Source organism: Anopheles nili, unplaced genomic scaffold (assembly GCF_943737925.1).
Source record: "Anopheles nili unplaced genomic scaffold, idAnoNiliSN_F5_01 U_low_cov_2, whole genome shotgun sequence".
Classification (NCBI taxonomy): domain Eukaryota; kingdom Metazoa; phylum Arthropoda; class Insecta; order Diptera; family Culicidae; genus Anopheles; species Anopheles nili.
The window spans coordinates 158,779-174,806 of NW_026525540.1; the positions used below are offsets into that span (position 1 = coordinate 158,779).

At 32.7% G+C, this 16,028-nt stretch overlaps 1 pseudogene; it reads right to left on the minus strand.

Annotated features, from left to right (window-relative positions):
- Positions 1–2,936: 2,936 nt before the first annotated feature.
- LOC128730061 (lipid storage droplets surface-binding protein 2-like) lies at positions 2,937–4,016 on the minus strand (annotated as a pseudogene).
- Positions 4,017–16,028: the final 12,012 nt, after the last annotated feature.

Genomic DNA, 16,028 nt, shown 5'->3' on the forward strand with positions numbered 1-16,028 from the left:
AGTTGACTGAGAAAAAGCCAAAATTACAGGGTTCTTCTGGACATTGAGCGTTCTTGTTTCGTGGGATGTTTTGCTCTGTTTCTCTACAATAGCATCTGCAAATTGCATGCAGTTCGAAAGATTATAAAGTTTTCATTGTTTGTAAAGGTATTTAAATAAATTTATTTATAAAAAAAAGAAAAAAAAATATTGTTTTTTGAAAATAAAAAGAGGGAAAAAAACATGTTTTTCAATTTTGGTAATGAATCTAAAAAAAAAAGTATCAAAAAGTCCCACCGCCAAATGTTCAGTAACGTTAGTTTAATATTTAAATAAAACTTTTAAAGTCAGTTTTCCAGCTGCGCACACTTGCGCACTCGTTTGTAAAATCAAATCTTGTAGGTAAACCTTTTTTTTGCCATATGGAGCCGCACCAGGCACCTGACGCTAGATATGTTAGCTTATAAACATCACCGGCTCAATAATACTCACTACCCTTGTGAAGATTATGCTGTCGATAGTACAGGTAGCTGCTAAGTTTTTATGCTAGCATAATATGTGAAAAGCCCCCTCCTCCGTAAGGCAAAAAAAGCCGCCTCAATAACAGTGGTTACCCCTCATTGAAGGATTATTAAAAGCATAATTTTATTGAATGATATATATGGGATTCCCACGTAACGTAATGGCATGTAGGATGACATTAAGCTGAACCCATAGCTTATTTAATTAGTTCTACTTGTTCTCATTTAAGTTCATTCCAAACATAAAACGTATACAGACAACATGGCTTATTTCATCATTAAAGATATTTAAAAGCAAATCAAGCTTTCAAATTCAGTAAAAGAAAATACGGAAATTATTTGCAATTATATTCTGGAAGTGGTTAAAACAAGAAATTTACTAGAAAAGTCTGTTCGACAGAGAATAAAATTGCTCTTAGTGCAAGCAAAACAATTGTACGATGGATCCAATCGACACCGCATGCGATTGGAAAAATATAATCAAAAGTGGCTAACTGCAAATTTTTTATATTGTATGTCGAAGCGAAAGCACACACACACAGAAGGAGAATGATAGCAGAGTTGGAAGAGCTCTCGTAAATCTTTCGAAATTATTGGCAAACGACAAAGACGGTGCAGAATCAGTGATTTGGGTGAAAAATATATAATTTTGGAAGAAGTGCTAGAATTTGCAAGCAAAATAGCTCGTAAAGAAAATAAGTTCGAATCGATCCAACTCGCCTTAAGTGCAAAATCCGAGTCAAACACAGCCGACGAACGGAGAGGGAGGCGTTTGGATTTTTTATTTGATTATAATTCATCGAAAGATCAATACGAAGGAAGTCATCGGACAAATCCTTCACGATTTCCAGCGTATAAAGGAGTGCAAAAAGGCGAAAAACGTTATGTGTTCGCTCAGGTATACAAGTGAGCGAAAATAGTGTGAAAGTGAGAGTTCAATCTTTAGCAAATGTAACAGCAGAGATGCGACGGGAGGTTTTTGAAGAAAATTTTGGAACAAAAGAAGCTAAATTCGGCAAATTTGGTATCGTTGTGCAATTGGGGTATGGGCGGTTCTGCCGGACATTCACAGTATCACCAACACGTTAACAGTGAACGAGATGATAGATTATATTTCTATAACCGCTATGTGTCCAGTCCAGCTATTCCTTATTGACGATACCAAAGCGCAAAGTAACAGCTTTTGTAGACCAATTTCAATGGTTTTTGGCAAATGAGACTAGGGAATTTGTACCTCAAACGACAAGTGAAATAGAGAGTGAACTTACAAATCCTTGGAAAAAAAGGACAGTGCGCTTAAGCGGAGGGAAAAGCATAGAGTTGAAGGTCCAATTTTTTGCTAACCATAGATAGATAGGAAAAGTGATCGATCAATAATTACTCGAAATCCAACCATGTGCTGAGTCCAGTTTGTAGTGCTTCTCCTGTACAGATGAATGATCTAGCTGTAGATGCTGGAAAGCGGCTTTAATCCAATGCCATGTGCATTGAGCCGCGGTATTTCACCCCTTTCATTGCTGGCTACGGTTTTTTTTGCCAATGTATTTTGAACATTTCTTATCACTGTATCACTGTAAAAAACCACGGAGGATTACTAAGGAGGTCGAAAACCGGAACAAAAAATGGTTCGCCAGCAGCTGTATAAGGCTTTTGGAGTGAAAGTGGATCAACCACGACCAGGATGTTCGGGAAACAGTACAGCAGGAAATGTTTGTCGACGTATTTTTTTTTCAAATCCAAGCTTAGCAAGTTCCTCTCTGGATGTTGATGAAGATCTTAGCGATAGGTTCGGACACATTCTTACAGTCATCAGCTGCCTATAGAAGTCTATAGATGCTGCAGCAGTTGGAAAATATTGTAATGCTACCTATAGAAAGTGTTTGGAGTTGTATAATTGGTAAAAAAAAATGCCAGCAACTCATGCACGAGACATCATATTACATTCTCCTGTACCCATAGGATGTGTAGGAGAAGCAGCATTAGAATCACGTCACAAATGCTTCAGACGGGACAGAACCACTCACGCAAGAACAATCATCACGAGTGTATGCTTTAGAAGACACATTCAAGTAGTTTGAAAAATTCTTTCTAAATGACGATGACTCTTGTATGACAGGCCCTGAGCTATGGACAGCAGATGATGAAAATCCTGTAGACATGGCTTTACATGAAGTCGAGAATGCAGAAATTGATGAAGGAGATGAACAAATGAACAGTAGAAGATGTAATAAAAAGCTAAATTTTGAACAACAGAAGTAACAGAAGATTTTTTCTTATAAAATAAAACATACTAAATTCAAATTATTTGCTAAAACGTTAAGCATCTATAAGACCTTGCGTGCCGCGTCACCCAAGTTTTGGGTGACGAAATAACGCTTGATTTTAAAATGCAACTTTTCAACATTAAGCACAGCTATTATGTTTCAATATTAAAATTTATGTCCTAAAAGAAATACGAATAAACGTGAAAAATTCACACATAAACGTAGAACGTGAAGAATTAGTGCCGATGCACCCGGGGCTATGACATATGTACATGAAATGCTTGAATCATGGCGTTATCAACATAGTATTTGCAGATGCAAGTGGCACGCTCTGGATGTCCGCTTCCAATAATCGTCTTAAATGAGTAATTGGTCAACACATTCAACACCTTTTTGTAAGCAAAAAAACCAAGCAATTCTGACAAAAAATACTTATGACCGCGATTTGTTCCTGGCTGCCCCACTGTGGCCTTGTGGCCACTCTCGACCGCCTGCCGCTTCTCGTTGATGAAGTTGAGGTACTGGGTCAGGTGCAGCACGGCGATGAGCAGGGACTTCACCTGTGTCGAGACGGTACGGTAGAACCGGCGGGCGAGCTTGTTCGAGAGCCGGCCAACGGTTTGCACCGTGTGCAGCACGGGATCATCCTTGGCGGAGATGGGTACATTATCGTCATCGGTGTCACTCTCCGACTTCGGGAAGTAGTAGTCGAGCAGACGTTCGGCCAGCTGTGCCGTTGTGTCGACGCTGTTGACCGCCAGGGTGCCGTACTGTGTTGCCAACACCTCGTTCGCCTTACGCCAGGAGAGATCCTTCAGCGAGGCAGCACGTTGTTGTGATGCCGACCGCAATTCACACACCTTCTCGATGTGTGGCTTGACCGTCTCCATCACCTTCGTACGTCTCGGCCGGTTGTTCCCTGATGATGGGGGCGTTCACCTCCAGCTTGTCGATGCCCTTAACCAACGTCTGGTCCACCAGCTGGAGTGGCCGGTCAAGCTTCTGGACGAGTGGTGACAGCTCGACACACGACATCCTCTGCTGTACCGAGAGCCCACGTCAGCAGTGGGTTGCAGTCTTTAACGCGCCCGTACACGTTTTGCGTCTGCTGCCAGGTCACATCCACCACCGGCAACTTCAACATCCGATCGAGGGACTCGAGATGAGGCAACCCGGCCATCGAGCTGGTGTTGCTTGAAGCGGTACTTGGGTTGCTGGTGGCACTGCCATTTTCTTGCACCTTGGACGACATTTTTTTTTCGCAAATGCACGCGCTTCACACACGCTTAAGGGACAATCGAATAACTACACACTTGGGCGCGAAATGTGCGCGGAAAACAATACAGTGGGGAATAAAATGATAAAAACCGGGCCTTCGTGGACACTCGCGGGGACGAAGATGCACTTGGCTGGTTTCGTGACACACACGCACAAAAAATACAAGGACAGCGTAACAGAGTGAGAGAGAATGGGTGTGTACGCGAAAGGTTTCCACCTGGGATCGATTGGACCGCACCGTCGGATGATTGTGAATGGGATGTACTAGAAAAATTTTTTTTAAACCGAGGATGTACTAAAAAAAATTTTTCATATCCAGGATGTACTAAAAAAATTTTGTTTGATCGAGGATGTACTAAAAAAATTTTTTTAGATCGAGGATGTACTAAAAAAATTTTTTTTAGATCGAGGATGTACTAAAAAAATTTTTTTAGATCGAGGATGTACTAAAAAAATTTTTTTGATCGAGGATGTACTAAAAAAATTTTCTTCATATCAAGGATGTACTAAAAAAATTTTGTTTAGATCGAGGATGTACTAAAAAATTTTTTTTAGATCGAGGATGTACTAAAAAAATTTTTTTTGATCGAGGATGTACTAAAAAAATTTTTTTAGATCGAGGATGTACTAAAAAAAATGTTTTTGATCGAGCATGTACTAAAAAATTTTTTTTTAGATCGAGGATGTACAAACAAATTTTTTTTAGATCGAGGATGTACTAAAAAAATTTTTTTAGATCGAGGATGTACTAAAAAATTTTTTTTTAGATCGAGGATGTACTAAAAAAATTTTTTTGATCGAGGATGTACTAAAAAAATTTTTTTTAGATCGAGGATGTACTAAAAAAATTTTTTTAGATCGAGGATGTACTACAAAAATTTTTTTAGATCGAGGATGTACTACAAAAATTTTTTTTCATATCAAGGATGTACTAAAAAATTTTTTTTAGATCGAGGATGTACTAGAAAAATTTTTTTTAAATCGAGGATGTACTAAAAAAATTTTTTTAGATCGAGGATGTACTAAAAAAAAATTTTTTTAGATCGAGGATGTACTAAAAAAATTTTTTTAGATCGAGGATGTACTAAAAAAATTTTTTTCATATCAAGGATGTACTAAAAAAATTTTTTTTAGATCGAGGATGTACTAAAAAAATTTTTTTAGATCGAGGATGTACTAAAAAAATTTTTTTAGATCGAGGATGTACTAAAAAAATTTTTTTTAGATCGAGGATGTACTAAAAAATTTTTTTTAGATCGAGGATGTACTAAAAAAATTTTTTTGATCGAGGATGTACTAAAAAAAATTTTTTCATATCAAGGATGTACTAAAAAATTTTTTTTTAGATCGAGGATATACTAAAAAAATTTTTTTAGATCGAGGATGTACTAAAAAAATTTTTTTAAGATCGAGGATGTACTAAAAAATTTTTTTTAAATCGAGGATGTACTAAACAAATTTTTTTAGATCGAGGATGTACTAAAAAAAATTTTTCTAGATCGAGGATGTACTAAAAAAATTTGTTTAGATCGAGACAACATGACGCAATGCGAAAGACCACCGACGAAAAGAGAGATGTTAAAAACTTCTCATGTCGATTTCTACACGACCCTCTACGTCTTATCGCAGGAGTACAGCTACATCCAAAGGTGCTACTGCAGGAAGTTTGGCGCACTTGGCGGGCTTGGATGGGACGACGAAGTGACGTTGAAAATCGCCAACAAATGGAACGACTACCTCACCTAGAGAGCCTCGTTATCCCTCGGAGTTAAAGGCGATCCCTGTGTACTAGAAAATTACTCGCTCCAACTCCACGTGTTCGATCGACGCCGGCGCTGATGCTTCCGATACGAGGTGAACGGAAACGTCGAGGTGGCACTCGAGTCGGCGCCATTAAAGGCATATGTCGGTGCCACGTATGGAGCTGCAGGCCGCAGTAGTCGCCCAAGCACTACGTCTGTGCGTCAGCAAACGATTCTTTTCGACGGACTCGTCCGACGCAATATGTTGGCTGAATTCAGATCACCGCAAGTACTCGGCCTTCGTGCCTTTTCGGGGTTGCTTTCGGTACCGTTTTTTTTTTTTTCTAGTTCGATGGTTTTTGCTTTCATTCATTCAGATCGACCCGCTCTCTCTCTCTCTCTCTCTCTCGTTAAGCCAAAACAGGGTATATTCTTCACCTAACAATACAAACCACAGATCTGTTCGAAAATGCATCTTTTTTGTATTTTGCAAAAGCCTCGGATAAGTTTCGGCCACCCCGAAGAAAAAAAGGGAAAAAGAGACGGGTGCTTCCAAACAACCACTCGTCGAAAAAGTCTATACACAGGTTGTGAGAAACAACAAGAGAAGAAAGAATTTGATATAAAACCCCCCGTTTCTTGCTAGCTAAGATGGTGTAAAAGGGTTAAGATTTGCTTAAAAAAGGAGTGCAGGATAGTTTGCAAAAGGCAAGGTATAGGCCAATTGTATAGGTTTGTGTCAAAAGCAAACAGAGAAAGATGAAATGAAATGAAATAGAAAACCTTCAAAGACGAAGCTAGCAATCACGTACACAAAAAAAAATGGAATTGAAAAATGCACAAACAATTGAATTTTTTGTTTGTCGTAATTCCTGTTACCTTAAACTACACCGACCCGAATGAATCAGCGTGTTAAGCAGTTCGTATAAAATATATAGCATCCGACTTAGTAGACTTCCTGGAGGAGCTTCTGCCGATATCGTTACTCGATGAGATAGAGTGGAGCGCAGCGCTACTTTAAACAACCTCTCTCTCTCTCTCAAATAGCTACTTATCCCGTACAAGTGAAGAAGTACGAGAAGTCGACATCTATCAACTCCAACAACGGTTGACCGAACAATTGCTTTGTTTCCGTTTCCGTCTCAGTTAAACCAGCTGATGGACTGACGGACGTCAATGAACTAATGCGCTTTTCTCCTCACATCGGCGATACTTACAGTACGCCAGGAAGACCAACCAGGGCCATCGAGATACGTAGAGCAACAGCTGGCCATTACAAATAAGACAAACAGATACATCTGTGGTCCACAAAATGTGCGACATTTAAATTTGCCAAAAAGGAGCCGAAACCGGTTGTGGTTCTAATGCAACTGAGTAATGCGCTGTCCTGAACGTGCTCTCTAGCAGATAGATCTAAATGACCAGGCTAAAATCAAGTTAACCCCCGGCGTACTTTACAGCGATCAACGGTAGAAAGGAAGTTGAACTAAACATGGTCTACTCTCCAAGCGAACATTTATATTTATAAGATCACCTGAAATCGAACACGGGTCGGTCTCGCCAGCTGCAATGCATGGCGATGGCGCTAAAGCTCCGATGGAGTGCGAGTTCTACTGACCTTAAACGCATGCCCATCGAATAAAAATGGGCTTACAATGTACTTAGGCACCGCTAGCGTCTTTTTTGCAATTTTATTCCCCAAATTTTTCGTATGATTTTTAACAAAGAAATCACTTCTCACTTATCAGTTAGCTTAAGTAGAGTTTGATTTTATTTTCATTAACACCTATTATTACTCAGCAACAGGACCTATTGTATATATTGTACTATTACCTGTATAGATATTTTCAGCGTTAATGTTCAGCGTTCTCAGAATGAACGTATGCGTGAGGAGAAGCTAACGCAAACGGACACAGATACCTTAGAATCGACAATTTGCTGTGGCTCCAGTGGAGTGGATTGGACGTTGTCAAAGCTATGTGGTGTATTTTTTTTTTGCTCTATTAATCGATGTACCTCGTGGTTTCTTTTGTTTCTGGAGTTCCCTGCTCCGGCTTGGGTGCCGACTTGGATGATAAAAGAGAGCGGTCGGTAGGCCGCGCTCTTTATTTTACACTTTATAGGGCTATTAGATTATAGGTTAAAGTGCATCCATCTAGCCACGAAGTGTCCACGACTTGGTAACTGAGCTAGTGCTAGGCCCAGTCATTGAGACGGCCTCTAAAAATTTGCACGGTACCACAACTCTGCTAGTCCAGCGATCGTTCAGCGGGCATTCGAAATGCATCAGAATTCCATCTTAGGCAGTCTTCTGAAAACAGCATTTGTGCGGCGAATAAATGATGTTGTTGATTTTGTTTTTCCTCTCATCGCGTAAAAGCCAACATATAATCAGAAAATGATGGGATTAAGAAGAATGTAATCGCATGTTTTAAGGAACAATGCTTGTAAGCTTACCGGTGCAGTTTACCCCGGAAACGACAAGTCCTCAAGAACTTCTGAAGAAAATTCTCCAAGTCCCCTTTCGCTGGCGCGTCATTCAACCACACTCTGACGGAACAATGATTTTTATGCTCAACACATGCTCAATTTGCCAGTTCGGCTAGCGTTGTGCAAGCGAGAAGCAGATAGGACCGATAGGCTTTTGTCTCTTTCTCGCTACCGGAGGATCTTCGCCCAAAATGCTTCCTGGGAATTCCTGCGCTCACAAATTGAGACTTTCGCGTCGTTCGCTCACACGATCAGCCGAGAGGCACCCAAAAGTAACTCAAACTGGAGAGGTGCACATAGAACATCATCTTTTTTGCTCTTTCCCGCTACAGAAGGGCTTCGGCATTTGCTTGCTGGGTAGCTGAATGCAACCCGAAAGCGATCGTGTTTCCTGTCAGCGGGGTTGAGAGAAGGTAGCCAGCCAGCTCAACCGTGCTTACGTTTGCGTTCGCTCCCCCTAGCCAATGAGCACACAAACTTTGCATGTACGAATGCCATGTAAGAAATCATTTAATGGAAAATAGCTGATTTACCAGGATTTGTTTTATCGTCCTAGTTTAGGGCAACATTTCAGGGGCAACATTGTTACGAATCGAGGTCGTAGTTTAATCTTTGAAGATCTCTATTCAACTGCTTTCTCATTGTTTTTGAATTCAATCCATTTGTTCTGTTGCTAGCTTCATCTTTAGCAATGTTCTATTTCTCTTCGTTCAACTTTCTCTGTTGCTGTTGAAACAACGTTATACAATAGGTGTGAATTCTTACTTTTTTAAACTATGAACTGAACTCTACACTTCCAACCTTATCTTATTTGTATGATATACATCCGCCATTTCGAAACATTATTATTCTTTTGCATTATTTATCATCGATTTTACTCAATTCGTTTATCAAATCTGGCTGAAGGGTTTGAAAATTTCGCATTTAACGGCCCATCGTAAAACATGCTCATCCTAGCCCGATATCTTACTCTCATTCAGCGATTTTTAAGGAACTAGTGAACTGAACTCTCGGATGATGTTTGTCACAATTTTTTCTCTTTCACTATTTGCTGTCTCTGTCTCTTTCGCTTTTGCTTCTTTTTATTTTCTATTCGCTTACTCTTATTTCGTCACCTACGCGCGCCCGGAAACAATTTTCCTTTTCCCCTGGTATTTTCACTTTTATTGCTGTTCCTATTAAAAACATAACCCGTGTTCTTAGTCATTTCTCTGTGTATTCTTAATTTAAGTTTTTTACAACAACCAATATTTCAACGCAACTCAACGCAATAATAAAAAAAATGCAATTTTACTTAATATGTGCACAGCGTTATTGAAGAATATATTTACTGTTATTTTGCAAAACGGCCATACCTTTACCCTCCATGATGTAATAGTCCCTCGTTTCAAAGAATGAAACGAATTAAGGATGTACTAAAAAAATTTTTTCATATCAAGAATGTACTAATAAAATTTTTTTTAGTTCTAGGATGTACTAAAAAAATTTTTTTGATCGAGGATGAACTATAAAATTTTTTTTTAGATCGAGGATGTACTAAAAAATTTTTTTTTAGATCGAGGATGTACTAAAAAAGTTGTTTTAGATCGAGGATGTACTAAAAAAATTTTTTTTGATCGAGGATGTACTAAAAAAATTTTTTTAAATCGAGGATGTACTAAAAAAATTTTTTTTTAATCGAGGATGTACTAAAAAAATTTGTTTTAGATCGAGGATGTACTAAAAAATTTTTTTTAGATCGAGGATGTACTAGAAAAATTTTTTTTAAACCGAGGATGTACTAAAAAAATTTTTTTTAGATCGAGGATGTACTAAAAAATTTTTTTAGATCGAGGATGTACTAAAAAAATTTTTTTCATATCAAGGATGTACTAAAAAAATTTTTTTAGATCGAGGATGTACTAAAAAAATTTTTTCATATCAAGGATGTACTAAAAAAATTTTTTTTAGATCGAGGATGTACTAAAAAAATTTTTTTTGATCAAGGATGTACTAAAAAAATTTTTTTCATATCGAGGATGTACTAAAAAAATTTTTTTTAGATCGAGGATGTACTAAAAAAATTTTTTCATATCAAGGATGTACTAAAAAAATTTTTTTTAGATCGAGGATGTACTAAAAAATTTTTTTAGATCGAGGATGTACTAAAAAAATTTTTTTCATATCAAGGATGTACTAAAAAAATTTTTTTTAGATCGAGGATGTACTAAAAAAATTTTTTTTGATCAAGGATGTACTAAAAAAATTTTTTTCATATCGAGGATGTACTAAAAAAATTTTTTTTGATCGAGGATGTACAAAAACAATTTTTTTTAGATCGAGGATGTACTAAAAATTTTTTTTTCATATCAAGGATGTACTAAAAAAATTTTTTTCATATCAAGGATGTACTAAAAAAATTTTTTTTAGATCGAGGATGTACTAAAAAATTTTTTTAGATCGAGGATGTACTAAAAAAATTTTTTTCATATCAAGGATGTACTAAAAAAATTGTTTTTGATCGAGGATGTACTAAAAAAATTTTTTTCATATCAAGGATGTACTAAAAAAATTTTTTTTAGATCAAGGATGTACTAAAAAAATTTGTTTTGATCGAGGATGTACTAAAAAAAATTTTTTCATATCAAGGATGTACTAGAAAAATTTTTTTCATATCAAGGATGTACTAAAAAAATTTTTTTTAGATCGAGGATGTACTAAAAAATTTTTTTTGATCGAGGATGTACTAAAAAAATTTTTTTCATATCAAGGATGTACTAAAAAAATTTTTTTTAGATCGAGGATGTACTAAAAAAAATTTTTTTGATCGAGGATGTACTAAAAAAATTTTTTTTAGATCGAGGATGTACTAAAAAAATTTTTTTAGATCGAGGATGTACTAAAAAAATTTTTTTAGATCGAGGATGTACTAAAAAAATTTTTTTTTAGATCGAGGATGTACTAAAAAAATTTTTTTAGATCGAGGATGTACAAAAAAAATTTTTTTTAAATCGATGATGTACTAAAAAAAATTTTTTTAGATCGAGGATGTACTAAAAATTTTTTTAGATCGAGAATGTACTAAAAAACTTTTTTTAGATCGAGGATGTACTAAAAAAATTTTTTTTTAGATCGAGGATGTACTAAAAAAATTTTTTTAGATCGAGGATGTACAAAAAAAATTTTTTTTAAATCGATGATGTACTAAAAAAAATTTTTTTAGATCGAGGATGTACTAAAAAAATTTTTCTAGATCGAGGATGTACTAAAAAAATTTTTTAGATCGAGGATGTACTAACAAAATTTTTTTTAGATCGAGGATGTACTAAAAAATTTTTTTTAGATCGAGGATGTACTAAAAAAATTTTTTTTGATCGAGGATGTACTAAAATAATTATTTTGATCGAGGATGTACTAAAAAAATTTTTTTTAGATCGAGGATGTACTAAAAAAAATTGTTTAGATCGAGGATGTACTAAAAAAATTTTTTTCATATCAAGGATGTACTAAAAATTTTTTTTTAGATCGAGGATGTACTAAAAAAATTTTTTTGATCGAGGATGTACTAAAAAAATTTTTTTCATATCAAGGATGTACTAAAAATTTTTTTTTTGATCGAGGATGTACTAAAAAAATTTTTTTTAGATCGAAGATGTTCTAAAAAAATTTTTTTTGATCGAGGATGTACTAAAAAAATTTTTTTAGATCGAGGATGTACTAAAAAAAATTTTTTCATATCAAGGATGTACTAAAAAAAATTTTTTTGATCGAGGATGTACTAAAAAAATTTTTTTTTAGATCGAGGAAGTACTAAAAAAATTTTTTTTGATCGAGGATGTACTAAAAAATTTTTTTTTAGATCGAGGATGTACTAAAAAAATTTTTTTTTATCGAGGATGTACTAAAAAAATTTTTTTCATATCAAGGATGTACTAAAAAAATTTTTTTTTTAGATCGAGGATGTACTAAAAAAATTTTTTTTGATCTAGGATGTACTAAAAAAATTTTTTTAGATCGAGGATGTACTAACAAAAATTTTTTTAGATCGAGGATGTACTAAAAAATTTTTTTAGATCGAGGATGTACTAAAAAAATTTTTTCATATCAAGGATGTACTAAAAAAATTTTTTTTAAATCGAGGATGTACTAAAAAATTTTTTTTATCGAGGATGTACTAAAAAATTTTTTTAGATCGAGGATGTACTAAAAAAATTTTTTTAGATCAAGGATGTACTAAAAAATTTTTTTTGATCGAGGATGTACTAAAAAATTTTTTTTAGATCGAGGATGTACTAAAAAAATTTTTTTACATCGAGGATGTACTAAAAACTTTTTTTTTTATCGAGGATGTACTAAAAAAATTTTTTTTGATCGAGGATGTACTAAAAAAATTTTTTTTAGATCGACGATGTACTAAAAAATTTTTTTAGATCGAGGATGTACTAAAAAAATTTTTTTTAGATCGAGGATGTACTAAAAAATTTTTTTTAAATCGAGGATGTACTAAAAAAAATTTTTTCATATCAAGGATGTACTAAAAAAATTTTTTTTAGGTCGAGGATGTACTAAAAAAATTTTTTTAGATCGAGGATGTACTAAAAAAATTTTTTTTAGGTCGAGGATGTACTAAAAAAATTTTTTTAGATCGAGGATGTACAAAAAAAATTTTTTTTAAATCGATGATGTACTAAAAAAAATTTTTTTAGATCGAGGATGTACTAAAAAAATTTTTTTTAGGTCGAGGATGTACTAAAAAAATTTTTTTAGATCGAGGATGTACTAAAAAAATTTTTTTTAGGTCGAGGATGTACTAAAAAAATTTTTTTAGATCGAGGATGTACTAAAAAAATTTTTTTTAGATCGAGGATGTACTAAAAAATTTTTTTTAAATCGAGGATGTACTAAAAAAAATTTTTTTAGATCGAGGATGTACTAAAAAAATTTTTTTTAAATCGAGGATGTACTAAAAAAATTTTTTTAGATCGAGGATGTACTAAAAAAATTTTTTTAAATCGAGGATGTACTAAAAAAATTTTTTTTAAATCGAGGATGTACTAAAAAAATTTTTTTAGATCGAGGATGTACTAAAAAAATTTTTTTTAAATCGAGGATGTACTAAAAAAATTTTTTTAGATCGAGGATGTACTAAAAAAATTTTTTTTAGATCGAGGATGTACTAAAAAATTTTTTTAAATCGAGGATGTACTAAAAAAAATTTTTTCATATCAAGGATGTTCTAAAAAAATTTTTTTTAGATCGAGGATGTACTAAAAAAATTTTTTTAGATCGAGGATGTACTAAAAAAATTTTTTTTAAATCGAGGATGTACTAAAAAAATTTTTTTAGATCGAGGATGTACTAAAAAAATTTTTTTTAGGTCGAGGATGTACTAAAAAAATTTTTTTAGATCGAGGATGTACTAAAAAAATTTTTTTTAGGTCGAGGATGTACTAAAAAAATTTTTTTAGATCGAGGATGTACTAAAAAAATTTTTTTTAGATCGAGGATGTACTAAAAAAATTTTTTTAAATCGAGGATGTACTAAAAAAATTTTTTTTAAATCGAGGATGTACTAAAAAAATTTTTTTAGATCGAGGATGTACTAAAGAAATTTTATTTTAGGTCGAGGATGTACTAAAAAAATTTTTTTAGATCAAGGATGTACTAAAAAAATTTTTTTTAAATCGAGGATGTACTAAAAAAATTTTTTTAGATCGAGGATGTACTAAAAAAATTTTTTTTAGATCGAGGATGTACTAAAAAATTTTTTTTAAATCGAGGATGTACTAAAAAATTTTTTTAGATCGAGGATGTACTAAAAAAATTTTTTTAAATCGAGGATGTACTAAAAAAATTTTTTTTTAAATCGAGGATGTACTAAAAAAATTTTTTTAGATCGAGGATGTACTAAAAAAATTTTTTTTTAAATCGAGGATGTACTAAAAAAATTTTTTTAGATCGAGGATGTACTAAAAAAATTTTTTTTAGATCGAGGATGTACTAAAAAATTTTTTTTAAATCGAGGATGTACTAAAAAAAATTTTTTCATATCAAGGATGTACTAAAAAAATTTTTTTTAGATCGAGGATGTACTAAAAAAATTTTTTTTAGATCGAGGATGTACTAAAAAAATTTTTTTAAATCGAGGATGTACTAAAAAAATTTTTTTTTAAATCGAGGATGTACTAAAAAAATTTTTTTAGATCGAGGATGTACTAAAAAAATTTTTTTTAGGTCGAGGATGTACTAAAAAAATTTTTTTAGATCGAGGATGTACTAAAAAAATTTTTTTTAAATCGAGGATGTACTAAAAAAATTTTTTTAGATCGAGGATGTACTAAAAAAAATTTTTTTTAGATCGAGGATGTACTAAAAATTTTTTTTTAAATCGAGGATGTACTAAAAAAATTTTTTTAGATCGAGGATGTACTAAAAAAATTTTTTTAAATCGAGGATGTACTAAAAAAATTTTTTTTAAATCGAGGATGTACTAAAAAAATTTTTTTAGATCGAGGATGTACTAAAAAAATTTTTTTTAAATCGAGGATGTACTAAAAAAATTTTTTAAGATCGAGGATGTACTAAAAAAATTTTTTTTAGGTCGAGGATGTACTAAAAAAATTTTTTTTAGGTCGAGGATGTACTAAAAAAATTTTTTTAGATCGAGGATGTACTAAAAAAATTTTTTTTAGGTCGAGGATGTACTAAAAAAATTTTTTTAGATCGAGGATGTACTAAAAAAATTTTTTTTAAATCGAGGATGTACTAAAAAAATTTTTTTAGATCGAGGATGTACTAAAAAAATTTTTTTAAATCGAGGATGTACTAAAAAAATTTTTTTTAAATCGAGGATGTACTAAAAAAATTTTTTTAGATCGAGGATGTACTAAAAAAATTTTTTTTAAATCGAGGATGTACTAAAAAAATTTTTTTAGATCGAGGATGTACTAAAAAAATTTTTTTTAGATCGAGGATGTACTAAAAAATTTTTTTAAATCGAGGATGTACTAAAAAAAAATTTTTTCATATCAAGGATGTTCTAAAAAAATTTTTTTTAGATCGAGGATGTACTAAAAAAATTTTTTTAGATCGAGGATGTACTAAAAAAATTTTTTTTAAATCGAGGATGTACTAAAAAAATTTTTTTAGATCGAGGATGTACTAAAAAAATTTTTTTTAGGTCGAGGATGTACTAAAAAAATTTTTTTAGATCGAGGATGTACTAAAAAAATTTTTTTTAGGTCGAGGATGTACTAAAAAAATTTTTTTAGATCGAGGATGTACTAAAAAAATTTTTTTTAGATCGAGGATGTACTAAAAAAATTTTTTTAAATCGAGGATGTACTAAAAAAATTTTTTTTAAATCGAGGATGTACTAAAAAAATTTTTTTAGATCGAGGATGTACTAAAGAAATTTTATTTTAGGTCGAGGATGTACTAAAAAAATTTTTTTAGATCAAGGATGTACTAAAAAATTTTTTTTTAAATCGAGGATGTACTAAAAAAATTTTTTTAGATCGAGGATGTACTAAAAAAATTTTTTTTAGATCGAGGATGTACTAAAAAATTTTTTTTAAATCGAGGATGTACTAAAAAAATTTTTTTAGATCGAGGATGTACTAAAAAAATTTTTTTAAATCGAGGATGTACTAAAAAAATTTTTTTTAAATCGAGGATGTACTAAAAAAATTTTTTTAGATCGAGGATGTACTAAAAAAATTTTTTTTAAATCGAGGATGTACTAAAAAAATTTTTTTAGATCGAGGATGTACTAA